Source organism: Leptonychotes weddellii, unplaced genomic scaffold, assembly GCF_054177405.1.
Source record: "Leptonychotes weddellii isolate Sample4059 unplaced genomic scaffold, ASM5417740v2 HiC_scaffold_335, whole genome shotgun sequence".
Taxonomy (NCBI): domain Eukaryota; kingdom Metazoa; phylum Chordata; class Mammalia; order Carnivora; family Phocidae; genus Leptonychotes; species Leptonychotes weddellii.
Genome location: NW_027934159.1, coordinates 1 through 13,261, shown reverse-complemented (window position 1 = coordinate 13,261; position 13,261 = coordinate 1). Strand labels below are relative to the sequence as shown.

Here is a 13,261-nt window from a genome sequence, read left to right as displayed (position 1 = left end):
TTTTTTAGATCGGACACCAAAAGCAAAGGCAACAAATGCAAAAAATACACAAATGAAACAACATCAAACTGAAATCTTCTACACAGCAAAAGAAACCATCAAACTTAAAATGAAACAACATCAAACTGAAATCTTCTACACAGCAAAAGAAACCATCAAACTTAAAAAGTGACCTACCCAATGAGAAAAAATATCTGCAAATCAGATGTGTGAGAAGAAGCTAATATCCAAAATACACACACTCATACAAATCAAAACAAACTTGTACAAAAAATGGGGAGATCGGGCGCCTGGGTGGCTCAGTCATTAAGTGTCTGCTTCGGCTCAGGTCATGGTCCCAGGGTCCTGGGATCGAGCCCCGCATTGGGCTCCCTGCTCTGCTGGAAGCCTGCTTCTAACCCTCTCCCACTCCCCCTCCTTGTGTTCCCTCTTTTGCTGTCTCTCTCTCTCTCTGTCAAACAAATAAATAAAATCTTTTTAAAAAATTAAAAATGGGGAGAATACATGAATAGATACTTTCCAAAGATGTCACACAGGTGGCCAACAGACACAGAAAAATTTGTTCAACATCACTAATCTTCGTCAGGGAAACCTAAGCCAAAACCGCAATCAGTTACCACCTCACAACTGTAGGGACGGCAATCGTCCCAGAGACAGATGCCAGGTATGGTCAAGGGTGTGTAGACAAGGGGACCCTGTGCACTGTTGGTGGGAATGTAAATTCGTGCAGCCACTGCGACAAACAGTATGGAAGTTCCTGGAAAAAATGAACAAAACTACCACATGACCCAGGAATTGCTCTAATGAGTGGATTTATTTGGAGAACACAAAAATACTACCTCAAAAACATAGATGCACTCCCATGTTCACTGCAGCATTATTCGCAGTAATCAGACATAGAAACAGAGACCTTAGGAGCATTACTTAGCATCTGCTAAGTAACTCAGACACAGAAAGACAAATACCAGATATTCAGGGACGTTGTACATGGAAACAAAAATACTGAACGCATAGATACTGAGAACAGATTGCTGGTTGCCACATTCAGGGATTGGGGCGGGGAGATGGGGGAAGGTGGTCAAAGGCACAATGTTTGAGTGATAAAATGTGTAAGTCATGGAACGTTCTGTGCAGCATGGAGACTAAAGCTAACCCGGCAGGATGGGGTACACGTTCCCCTGCTATTTGAAAGGACAGTGTTCCTAGGAAACCTTTCACAGCAGAAATGGTGTAAACCAAGGGAGGAATTACCATTCATTTATACAGAAAAATTAGTGAGCATGCTCAGACTCCAAAAATGACTTCTCTTTGGCTTTTCTTATGCCTCGGGACACAACTTCCTAAAGGATGCCCAAAATAAATGGAGATGAAACACAGCAGATGCTCACAGACACGATTCAAAGTGCTGGGGGCTGGACGCGGAGAGCGGTTCCCAGGAAGGAGCTGGTTGGGGTGCTTACCGCCTCTGCAGTGGCTCCCAGCAAAACAGATGCTGAACGCGATGCTCACTCTTCAACTTTTTTCATAAGAGGGAAATCCTCTTCAGGTTTCCTCCTGTTACTGAAGCTGGGTAATGGCATCGATCTTTCAAAAAAGCCCACTGTCTTACCGTGACCTTTTAAAAAGTGGGGAATACTTGTACTTGAACGTTCCTGAAGGAGTAGATGTTAAATGTTCCACGGACACAAACATCAGCAGATCCACCGTGAAAGGCACCTTCCTCACCATGGGGAACACAGACGACCCCCTACCCCCAGAAACCTCCTCCTTCCCCTCGCTCAGGACAACCAACCACAGCTGGGAGTTACACCAATTCCTCCTTTCTCCCATGCCCAATACCTAACCCATCACCAAATCTGGTGAGCTCCATCTTCAAAAGGTACCCAGAACAGGACTGACCACTCCTTCCAAGGCCACCTGTCTGGTCCACACTGGAGCCCATCTCTTGCCTGAGTTCCTGGAAAAGCTTCATCATGGACCTCCCTTGCCCATCCTCAACCCTCTGTCATCTGTTCTCAGCAACTGTAGCCAGGAAGGCCCAGTGAAACAGGGTCTCATGGGGTCACAGCCCTGCTTTCTGTCTCCCTCTGTCCCCTCCCTGAGGTCATGTCCTAAGCTGTCTCCTGTGGCCACAGGGCCTTCTTGCTGCTCCTGGACATTCCTGGTGTGCTCCTGCCACAGGGCCTTTGCACATACTTCCCCTTCCATTTAGAATGCTCTTGATTGTGATATCACTCACCTTCTTTAGATCTTGACTCAGGTATCACCTTCCTGGTGAAGTTCCACCTGGCCCCTATGTGAATTGCAAGCACCACACCACCTCCCCTTCAGCACCCAGCCCTGTCTCCTGCTTTATATTTCCATAGCAGTTATCACAGTCACCAGTCCATCTCGGCAGGGCAGAAACGGAGGCCTACACAGATGGTTTCACCACTGACTCCCTCTAATTTCCTGGTCCAAAGCCCCGGGGGAAGGTACCCCAGGGCTCTTGCACAGCCAGGGTGCCTGGGACAAGGGAGTCCACCTACTGAACCCTGAACTCCATCACGAAAATGAGCCACACGAGGAATCCACCTGCCCATGCAACCTGAAACCAGACACCTTCCTCGATTATAGGTGAGCACACACACTTCCTCCCCTTGCCTGAGGTGCTCATCTAAGAAAGCTGAGCAGAGACCCATCCCAAGATCCAAATCTCCCTCTGGCCAAGGTCCTGGGAAACAGACATCTCTCCTCCCTCACCAACCACCTGGGATTGACATCCAGAATCCTCCTGTGGTCAGGCAGAGTGGTGCACCTGTCCCTCTTTCCTGTGACGTCATCACAAACCAGGCTTTGCTGCACAGTTTTGAGGAAGGAGCCTGCAGCAGGGTCAGTAGGCTGCCCAGGTTCGGCCTCAGTCTCGCACATCAGGCCCCACGCAGAACTAGACCTGCAGGGAGCCTGGTGTCTCGTGTGGCCTCAGATCTGAACAGAGGAGCTGGGATTTCTGTTCCAAATGAAAAGTGACCTCTTGCACACAGCACAGGAACGTGGAGAGAGGGTTTCTCAGGGGTGTGGCTCTAGAAGAAGTGCTTCTGCCGGCTGAATTCACAGACACCAGGCAGAGGACATCTGCTGTGCCTCCTCCGAGGAAGCAGGGGGCACACTGGGCAAGAATCGATAAGGCTGCCTGTGGGCTGCTTCCCACCAACCACCCTGCTGAGCCGAGGGCTTGAGAACCAAACAGGAAGCAACTGTCTTCTCACATCTGCAGCAGGAGGGCTGGCCAGGGAGGAGAGCCCAGTCCCTGTCCCTGTAGCAAGCTGGCCTGCCCATCATGAGCGACGGTCCACCACCATGGCATCACAACCCCCCAGCTATCTGATCCGACTACCCTGCCAGGCTCAGACCTGCTCACACAGTGAGACATAAGACCCAGAGACTTCTTTCCACTCCAGCTCAATGCTTCTCACAGAGAAGCAAACTCCAGCCTCACAGATGTGCTCATCGTTAGCTCTGGAATTCCCTGGGTGGTGTCTACACTGGCCCACACAGGTGTCCCATCCAGACCACTCCACAAATGCCCTAGGGTTTCAAGCCACTTCCAAGCTGCCCTTAGAAAGGCAGGAACTGGCCCGATTAGGCACACCAGCCAAGTGACTTGATGTGCTGGAAACTCGGACAGCATCCTCGCTGAACACCAACGCTTCCAAGTCCGAGCTTCAAACCTTCCCTCACTGGGCACTGAGCACCATGTCAGCATCAACACTGCTCTTTCAATTCACTTGTCTCCCATTCCTTAAAATCAGAAACCAAGCTCCAGTCACCACTCTAGTTTCCCTTCAGAGATAGAATAAAACACTACGTGTGCACAGCACACTTCTATCAAAATATAACTGCTTGGTCTTTCTCATACGGGCAGACCTACTTACCCATACTAATGAGAGAGGCCACGAGTTCAATCATTATATATATATTTGACCTTGTGTTTTTCCTTTTGATATTTGTATCTCGAAGTCAGTCTATACTGCTTTCTTAAAATAATAATAATCATAATGACGTGGTCACATAAGGGTCTGGATCTCCATAGCCACACACCACGGCTCTGGTCCAGATAAGGATGAAGACACAACCTCAGCCCATGAAGTGAAGCCCACACCCTCAGCGATCCCGACACGCCTCACGGGTGATGAGTTCCTTTGCTACATGGAGTTGTCCGAGTACAAAGGATGCAGGCACCCTCCAGGATTCCTTCTGTTTTCTTCATAAATTCCCCAGCTCAAGTCGCAAGTGACACCGGGTCAAGCTTCCAGAGCCCAGGATGGGCCACCAGGTAAGCAGCCCCCTCACAGAAGGCTAACAGGGGGCTACATTCCCTTTGGGAGCACAACGAGACACTCCCCGAGCTCCTAAAGAACCTACACTCCTTCTCACAAAGGGCACCACACCCTGTTACAGCTCTGACGCTGTGTTTTACTTTAAAACATAATTTCTAATATCAGGATGTGGTTCATGGAAGAGGAAAACATGAACACTCACAAAGGATTCTTATAATATTTCAGAAGATTGTTTTCCCACTGTTTAATTAAAATGGGAAATAAAAACACACAGATAGCCCCTTCCACTAGCAGGTGTGATTCTCTTTGGTGATTGAAAGAAGAGCAGGAAATGAAAGAGTAACAGATGTTCTGATGACCCGTCATTTCCATAATCAAAGTTTTGAAACTTCACACACCCTCAAAGAAAGAAGCTCAAACAAACGTCTTGGTCTGGCAACTCCAAGATGTCTGACCTGTAGTGACAGGGACAGACGATGAGGTTGTGTGTGTTGGGTGAGGCTGGTGGCACAGAAGAAGGTGCTCGGCCAGCTCTCCACCTGTGCCTCACCTGTCCTCAGCCAGGAACCTGCTCACGGCCCTCACCTGTCACAACTCTCACACGGGAGACCCAGAGCCAACCCTGGAGCCCACCCTGCCCATGCCCTCCTGCACAATGCACTCAGCTCTCCTCTGAGGCCCCTGTCAGCTTTACCCAGACCTGGAACTCCCCCATCTGCTGCAGAGCTCCAGGATTCCCCCTCTTCTTCCAAAATGACACTGGCCCAAGGCTTTCATGAGAGAGGTAGAAGGCTACCTAATGAATGGTTCACACCTACTCTCCCCTTCTGTCGTATTTCTCTCCACTTACCTTCCTACCTATGCAAATTGTAAGTAACATATCAATGGAATATGAACATGCTCTGAGATCTGATTCTTTCACTGCAGCCTTCTGAGGACTCCTTGTACAATAAAATACCATATCCTATGATGGGGGGGTTTAAAACTATTATTTACAGAATAATTCAGCCCAAATCACCTCATTTTTAATTGCTCTTCATTAGGCAGAACAGTTTCTGTGGAAAAAGACTTTCCATAGAGGGGAGCCTGGGTGGCTCAGTCGTTAGGCGTCTGCCTTCGGCTCAGGTGGTGATCCCGGGGTCCTGGGATCGAGCCCCGCATCAGGCTCCCTGTTCAGCGGGGAGCCTGCTTCTCCCTCTCCCACCCCCCACCCCCGCTTGTGTTCCCATTCGCTATCTCTCTCTCTGTCAAATAAATAAATAAAATCTTAAAAAAAAAAAAAAAAAGACTTTCCATAGATATTACCTTCCAGCAATTTCATAAAGAGTCAACGGAAGCTCTGTGGGATAACCTGACTCACCTAGGCTCAGGCAAGCAGTTCCAGAACTCAACCCAGTGCTCCTGACAACAAGCCCCTTGATGCACCAGCATGCCTCTATCGAGAATTCCCAAACACTCTCCTTCTGACTCCATCACCAAAGAAACTACAGAGAAAATACGGCATGTCAAAATATCTAGATGATACATTTAGAAAAACTAGAAAGTCAGGCTCAACTTTTAAACAGTAAAAGCCTGCTTTGAATAATTTTGATTTTTCCCTTGACCCTAATTGTAACTCTTCTGATGAAAAGACTAATCAATTATGAAACATCACCTTTGACAAATGACAAGACATCATCCGAGTCTGTATCTGACGACAAAAAGCCACCTAACTCTAGATGCTGGCCACTCAACCATATCCTAGGCCCAACTGAATAAACACTGTTAGATTAAGGAACAAAAGATATGTTAAAAACACACAAAGAGTAAATTTCACCTTCCCTTTCTAATAAAAGTTACTTCTAGGAAACAGATGATCAGAATATATTTTGTAAGCAATAAGTGAACAGAGAAAATGGGATCCCCTGCAATGTTCTACCCGCAGGGAAAGTAAGTAACTCTTGAACCAAATGGAGAATGCTGAGAGCTACTTAAGTTTTGCTTCCTGGCTCAACTAGAGAAAAGAGAAAAGCCCAGGAGGTTTGGGGTTAATGAGAAGTTTTACCTCCAGTCCTGACATGAAGATGACACTGTGCCAAATGGACCTGCTGCTTTCTCTGAATGCTGACATCCTGTGACAAGCTGCATCACTGACTCAGATGCTGATGTTCAAAACTTCGAGTCTCATGGAGCCAGAGCAGAGAAGTGCTGTCAGGTGGGGATAAGTAGGACCTCCGACCTATGGCATGCACACCTGCTTCGGTTTCTGGGAGAAGGGGAAACACATACTTGTTTTTTAAGTAGTAATTATCTTCATTCTAAAGTAGACCAATGACTTTGTCATTTGGAAAAGCGAAATTACTCTTCCAAATCAACACCTCAACTCGTCTGTTCCTCATGCAACTTGAGTGGGGTCTCGTTTACTCCAGCCTCCAGGCCCCCACCTGGAGGACCCTCCTGCACAATCCTGACAGCCCATTACCGCCATCCCCGGGGGACATGGGGCACAATGCTGATGTTGGGGGACGGCTCTGGGGCTTGTTGCCGCCACACCTGTGCCTAGGGGAGCAGGAACCTGGAGGGCCCTCCCAGACGATCATAACGGACCATTACCACCATCCCCCTGAGGACATGGGGCACAATGCTGAAGTTGGAGGACGGCTCTGGGGCTTGTTACCGCCACACCTGTGCCTGGGGGAACAGGGGACACCCTGCTGAACTCGGGGTGCTGCTCAAGGTCCATTACCTGCACTCTGCCAGGGCACAGGCGGCACCCCACTGAACCTGGGGACTGTGTGCGGTCCTTACGTGCACTCTTCCAGGGGAACACGGGAAACCCTGAAATGTCCGCAACCCATCCCAAAAAAGCTCGGGTGAGCGGGGTCCTGGAGTTCACGGGGCTGGGGGATACAGCCCGTTGAAGGACTTTCAACGATTAGGAAACTCATCTGAGTTCGCGGGATTAGCTCGCTCCCCGCCGCCTTCGAGGGCCCCCCAACTCCCACCCGGGGAGCACCCTACCCCCGGGACCCCACCCCGGCCCACAGCGTGGTCTCACCCAGCCGGGAACTCCACAAGTGAATTCTCTGGCAGCGGGCCTTCTGCCCCACCTCCGCATCCCGGGGCAGCTCCGGGTCCTCCCGCAGAAAGGTAGCTCCACCCCCACGCGGTGATTGGTCGGGGAGAGTGGTGCCCCGAGCCCATTGGATGCTGCGCCTGCCTCTACCGAGCAACCCGCCCTCAGGCCCGCGGCTCCCTGCGACGGCAGGTGGTCCAGGAGGCCCCTCCTCACGCCAACACCTGGCTTGGCGGCGCAGGCATGGGCGGGGGCTATGGGCGGGGTCCGCCCCTCCCCCGGCCCATTCCGCGGAGGCCTCTGGCTGCAGACCACCCCCAGAGCCCTGCCCCTTCCCTTCCTGCACCAACCCACCTGCAGAGCTGTTCCTGGCTCCCGGCAAGGTCAGCTGCGCTCGGACCTTCCGAGGCTTTGGGCTTTAGAAAATGCAATGGTTTCACGCATTTCCAAGGCAGTTTTAAACCCAAAAAGTAATGCTCTAAGCGGGAAGAGCTTCGCCTTCTGGTCTCACCCATGGAGTGGATAGTGCTTCTTGGACCTTCAAAGCATCCTTGTAGGATGAGCCCGTTTATGCTGGAATATATATACATATGCTTGGTTCTACAGGGAAGCTCCAGGATGAAGAACAGCCGCCCTTCTGTGCTGTTGGAGTTGCGAACCAGGAACATTTATTTTTCACTTAAAAAGAAAACATATTGTTATTGTCGACACTAAATGAACAAACCCTTTAAAACACTTTAGAGAGAAAGGAAGAGAGTTTTATTCAAACCCAAATCAGGACAGCTGCCTGGGAGACACAATCTTCACAAAGAAGGGAGTGCTCGGGGGAAGGAACATTTGAGGCAGGTTTATATATTTGTTCTGTGTTGTTTTACATACAGAGTTACATATCATCATGAGGAAGAACATTCAAGAAAGTTACAGACTTTTTCTTATGTTTTCAGTTTCTGCAAGTCGGTATGACTTTAATCTTATGGGAGCCAGAGAGGTTCTTTTGTTTTTCTTATCTTTATGTTTGCAATGGCATTTTGGGTTATCTTTTTCTTCTCAAACCAGATGTACAATATGCGCTTGGGACAGAAATAGGACCCATGCTCTGAGGTTTTACCCGGTCATTTTCAGCTTGGTAAAATGTTAAAGGGTAGGTTCTCTGGGAGCCCAGGATCCAGGTCCACGGATGGTAAAAGATAAAAATTTCCATTATCATTAGAATTACTACTAAAGGGAGGAACTTGAGACAAAAGTACCTTTAACAATAGTACCAAGAAATCAAAATGATGCCTAGAGAAGTTCACCTGTTCCATGGTCCACACAAGTAAGAGAGGGGTTCACAGACACTGGGCTCCTCCCCTTCTCCTGCGCAAATCTCTGAAGCACACAGATAATTTAAAGTCAGAATTTTAGAACTGCCAGACATCTTAGAGATGTCTGGCACCATTCCCTTGGACTATAGAATAAAACAGAGTAGCTCATTTTCAGGGCACTAATGGAAACATGAAGTGCCCCTAAAGCTTGGATACACTGTCTCAGTTCTTTCCTTGCAGATTTTGACTAATGTAATTCATAGTCATACCATATAAACACTACGATGGTTGGGAAGTAAATAATCGTAGCTAAGGGACTATTTTAGCAATGTTTATAAGCACTGTCTCACTTCGTAGAAGAGGCTGAGCTGAATGTTTTTAAATACTATTTCAGACCTGTCTTACAGTACACTCTGAACATACCAGAGCCTGAATCAATTAAAAAAAGATCGTTCTTTCAGTAACTGTAATATTAGAAAAATATTATAATGTCTCTATTCCTAGAGATCTTGGAGTATCTTACTCAAAGATCCTCCAATTACGATGGGCAGAGGTTAAAAGGCCAACTGAATTCATTCCAGTTGGCCACACAACAAGAAAATCCTGATACTTGATATGTTTCCAGATACAGAAGACCAGAGATAAGAGGGAAATAGCAGGGCGCCTGGGTGGCTCAGTTGGTTAAGCGACTGCCTTCGGCTCAGGTCATGATCCTAGAGTCCCAGGATCGAGTCCCACATCAGGCTCCCTGCTCGGCGGGGACTCTGCTTCTCCCTCTGACCCTCCCCCCTCTCTCTCTCTCTCTTTCTCAAATAAATAAATAAAATCTTTTAAAAAAAAAAAAAAAAGAGGGAAATAGTACCGTGTATGGAATAACAAGGGATTTGGAGTCACTTTGGAGATCCCACTTAGATCTCTGACACTAAAATCCTCCGTGACTTGTATCGTCTCTGAGCCCCTGCCTAACCATCTAGAAAATGTGACTCATAATACCTACATCATAGTTTAGAAGTTTAAGAGGGAGAATTCCACAAAGAGCCAGTGTGATGGCGCTCAAGGGCAGGTGCTCAGGAAGCCATAATTACTATTTGGATCTATTCCTTTTCCAGAAAAAAAGAACACATGTTGAAACCATATTTCTAATAGATGGCTCACAAGATGATTTTCAAACCTTAAGGAAGGTCAAGAAGCTGCTATTGTGTCATATTTCACTCAGAAATCATGTTGTTGGACTGGTGAGGACAATACAATAGCACCATCGTCACTAGGCGTGGGGAGCTTCCCATTTCCATATGGCCATGTTGTCCCCCTTAGCTCAGGGCCACCAGAAAGGGCAGCTTGGGTGGGAGACACCATCATCACTAGGAGTGTGGAGCTTCCCATTTCCATATGGCTATGTTGTCCCCCTTAGCTCAGGGCCACCAGAAAGGGCAGCTGGGGGTGACCACATACCCAGGCTGCCAGGTGTGGCTGAGGCAGGCAGAACTCGGACTTAAGGCTCAACTCCTGTCTACCGTATTTATAGTGCTCTTCACGGATAGAATGCCATTGTCTGTGAGCTCTGATGTAGAAAAGATCGAGAATTTCCATTGTGATTCCCTCTCTGACCCTTAGGATATGTAGCAAATTTACATTTAAGTTTTAAGCATTGAGGGACTTCCTGCTTTTCTTTTCATTATGGCTATGGCTCAATTCCCTGTGGTCTAAGAATATAATCTAGTTAATTTCAGGCTTTTAAAATGTGTAGACTTGATTCATGGCTCAACATATCATCTATTTGGATAAATATTCTAGGACCACTTGAAAATAATGTATTCTGCACTTACTATGTAATGTTCCATATATGTCAATTAGGTCACATTTCTTACCAATGTTTTGTCTGCTTTTTCTATCAGATATTGAGAAAGGTATATTAAAATCTTCAAACAATGCTACTCTAGTCAACATTGCATTGGAGAATCTCCCATGTGTTATAAGCCAAGAGAAACAAAAAGAATAAGAATTGAGGAGATCATTGTGACTATTCACAGATAATATGATGGTGTACATAGAAAATCCAAAGTAGTCTATAAATACACTATTAGAATTAAACATGGAAAACTTGCAAATCTTAGAACCAAGGAAGCAATCCAGAAAGCAGCCAGGGAAAACAGATTTCTTACATACGGATGGAGGAACATCAGAATAACGTCAGACCTGTCCATAGGGACCTGGCAAGCCAGAAAGGGCTGGAAAGACATATTCACGGTACTAAATGAGAACATGCAGCCAAGGATACATAGTCAGGGAAATGTTGCAAAGGAAAACCAAACCTGGGGGCATCACAATGCCTGACTTCAATCTATATTACAAATCTGTGACAGGATGGTATTGGCACAAAAACACATAGATCAATGGAACAGAATAAAGACCACAGAAATGGACCCTCAACTCTATGGTCAACCAATCTTAGATCAGGAATGAATGTCCAATGGAAAAAAGACAGTCTCTCCAATAAATGGTGCTGGGACAACTGGACAGCCACATGCAGAAGATTGAAACTTGACCATTCTCTTACATCATACACAAAGATAAACTCAAAATGGATAAAAGACCTCAATGTGAGACAGGAGTCCATCAAAATCCTAGAGGAGAACAGAGGCAGTCACCTCTTTGACATCAGCCACAGCAACTTCTTTCAAGACATGTCTATAAAGGCAAGGGAAACAAAAGCAAAAATGAACTTTTGGGACTTCATCAAGATAAAAAGCTTCTGCACAGCAAAGGAAACAGTCAACAAAACTAAGAGGCAACCCATGGAATGGGAGAAGATATTTGCAAATGACATTACAGATGAAGGGCTGGTACCCAAGATCTAGAAAGAACTTCTCAAACTCAACACCCCCTGCCAAAAAAATAATAATAATCCAATCAAGAAATGGGCAGAAGACATGAACAGACATTTCTCCAAAAAAGACATACAAATGACTAACGTTTAACATCACTAGCCATCATGGAAATTCAAATCAAAACCACAATGAGATACCACCTCACACCAGTCAGAATGGCTAAAATTAACAAATCAGGAAATGACAGATGTTCTGAGGATGTGGAGAAAGAGGAACCCTCTTTACACTGTTGGTGGGAATGCAAGCTAGTACAGCCACTCTGGAAAACAGTATGGAGGTTCCTCAAGATGTTAAAAATAGAACTACCCTACTACCTAACAATTGCACTACTGGGTATTTACCCCAAAGATACAGACGTAGTGAAAAGAAGGGGCACCTGAACCCCAATGTTCATAGCAGCAATGTCTGCAATAGCCAAACTGTGCAAGGAGCCGAGATGCCCTTCAACAGATGAATGGATAAAGATGTGGTCCATATATACAAGGGATTACTCAGCCATCAGAAAGGATAAATACCTACAATTTGCATTGACGTGGCTGGAACTGGAGGGGATTATGCTAAGTGAAATAAGTCAAGCAGAGAAAGACAGTTACCATATGGTTTCACTCATATGTGGAACATAAGGAATAGCATGGAGGACCATAGCGGAAGGGAAGGAAAACTGAATGGGAAGAAATCAGAGAGGGAGACAAACCATGAGAGACTCTGGACTCTGGGAACCTAACTGAGGGTTACAGAAGGGAGGGGGTGGGGGGATGGGGTAACTGGGTGATGGGTATTAAGGAGGGCACATGTGATGAGCACTGGGTGTTATATGCAAATAATGAATCGTTGAACACTACATCAAAAAATAAAGATGTACTATATGTTGGCTAACTGAACATAATTAAATAAGTAAGTAAATAAATAAATATGCTTTCTACATGAAAAACAAATAATGGGTACAGAGTTTCAGATTTGCAAATGAAATGTTCTCAAGATATGTATCACAGCAGTATAAATATACTTAACACTACCGGACTTTATACTGAAAATGTTTAAAATGGCAAAATCAATGTTATGATTTTTTTTTAAAGATTTTATTTATTTATTTGACAGAGAGAGACACAGCAAGAGAGGGAACACAAGCAGGGGGAGTGGGAGAGGGAGAAGCAGGCTTCCCGCTGAGCAGGGAGCCCGATGTGGGGCTCGATCCCAGGACCCTGGGATCATGACCTGAGCCGAAAGCAGACGCTTAACGACTGAGCCACCCAGGCGCCCCAATGTGATGATTTTTTACAACTTTTTTCCTTTTTTTATTATGTTAATCACCATACATTACATCATTTTTCCCTGCCTACTATCTTCTTTTTTCTTAACATATAAAGTATTATTTGTTTCAGAGGTACAGGTCTGTGATTCAACAGTCTTACACATTTCACAGCGCTCACCATAGCACATACCCTCCCCAATGTCTATCACGCAGCCGCCCCATCCCTCCCACCCCCCACCACTCCAGCAATCCTCAGTTGGTTTCCTGAGATTAAGAATTACTCATATCAGTGAGATCAGGGTGCCTGGGTGGCTCAGATGGTTAAGCGTCTGCCTTCGGCTCAGGTCATGATCCCAGGGTCCTGGGATCAAGTCCCACATCGGGCTCCCGGCTCAGCGGGGAGCCTGCTTCTCCCTCTGACCCTTGCCCCTCTCATGCTGTTT

At 46.6% G+C, this 13,261-nt stretch overlaps 1 long non-coding RNA gene across 2 annotated transcripts; it reads right to left on the bottom strand.

Annotated features, from left to right (window-relative positions):
• Nucleotides 1-5,611: 5,611 nt before the first annotated feature.
• LOC145719187 (uncharacterized) lies at nucleotides 5,612-9,466 on the bottom strand. Of its 2 annotated transcripts, none has more exons than XR_014142225.1 (2): nucleotides 7,357-9,466; nucleotides 5,612-6,564 (listed from the first exon to the last, which is right to left on the bottom strand). It is a non-coding gene; the product is annotated as an uncharacterized LOC145719187 (long non-coding RNA). The 2 variants fall into 2 exon arrangements; XR_014142226.1 differs by having other exon boundaries at nucleotides 7,886-9,466.
• Nucleotides 9,467-13,261: the final 3,795 nt, after the last annotated feature.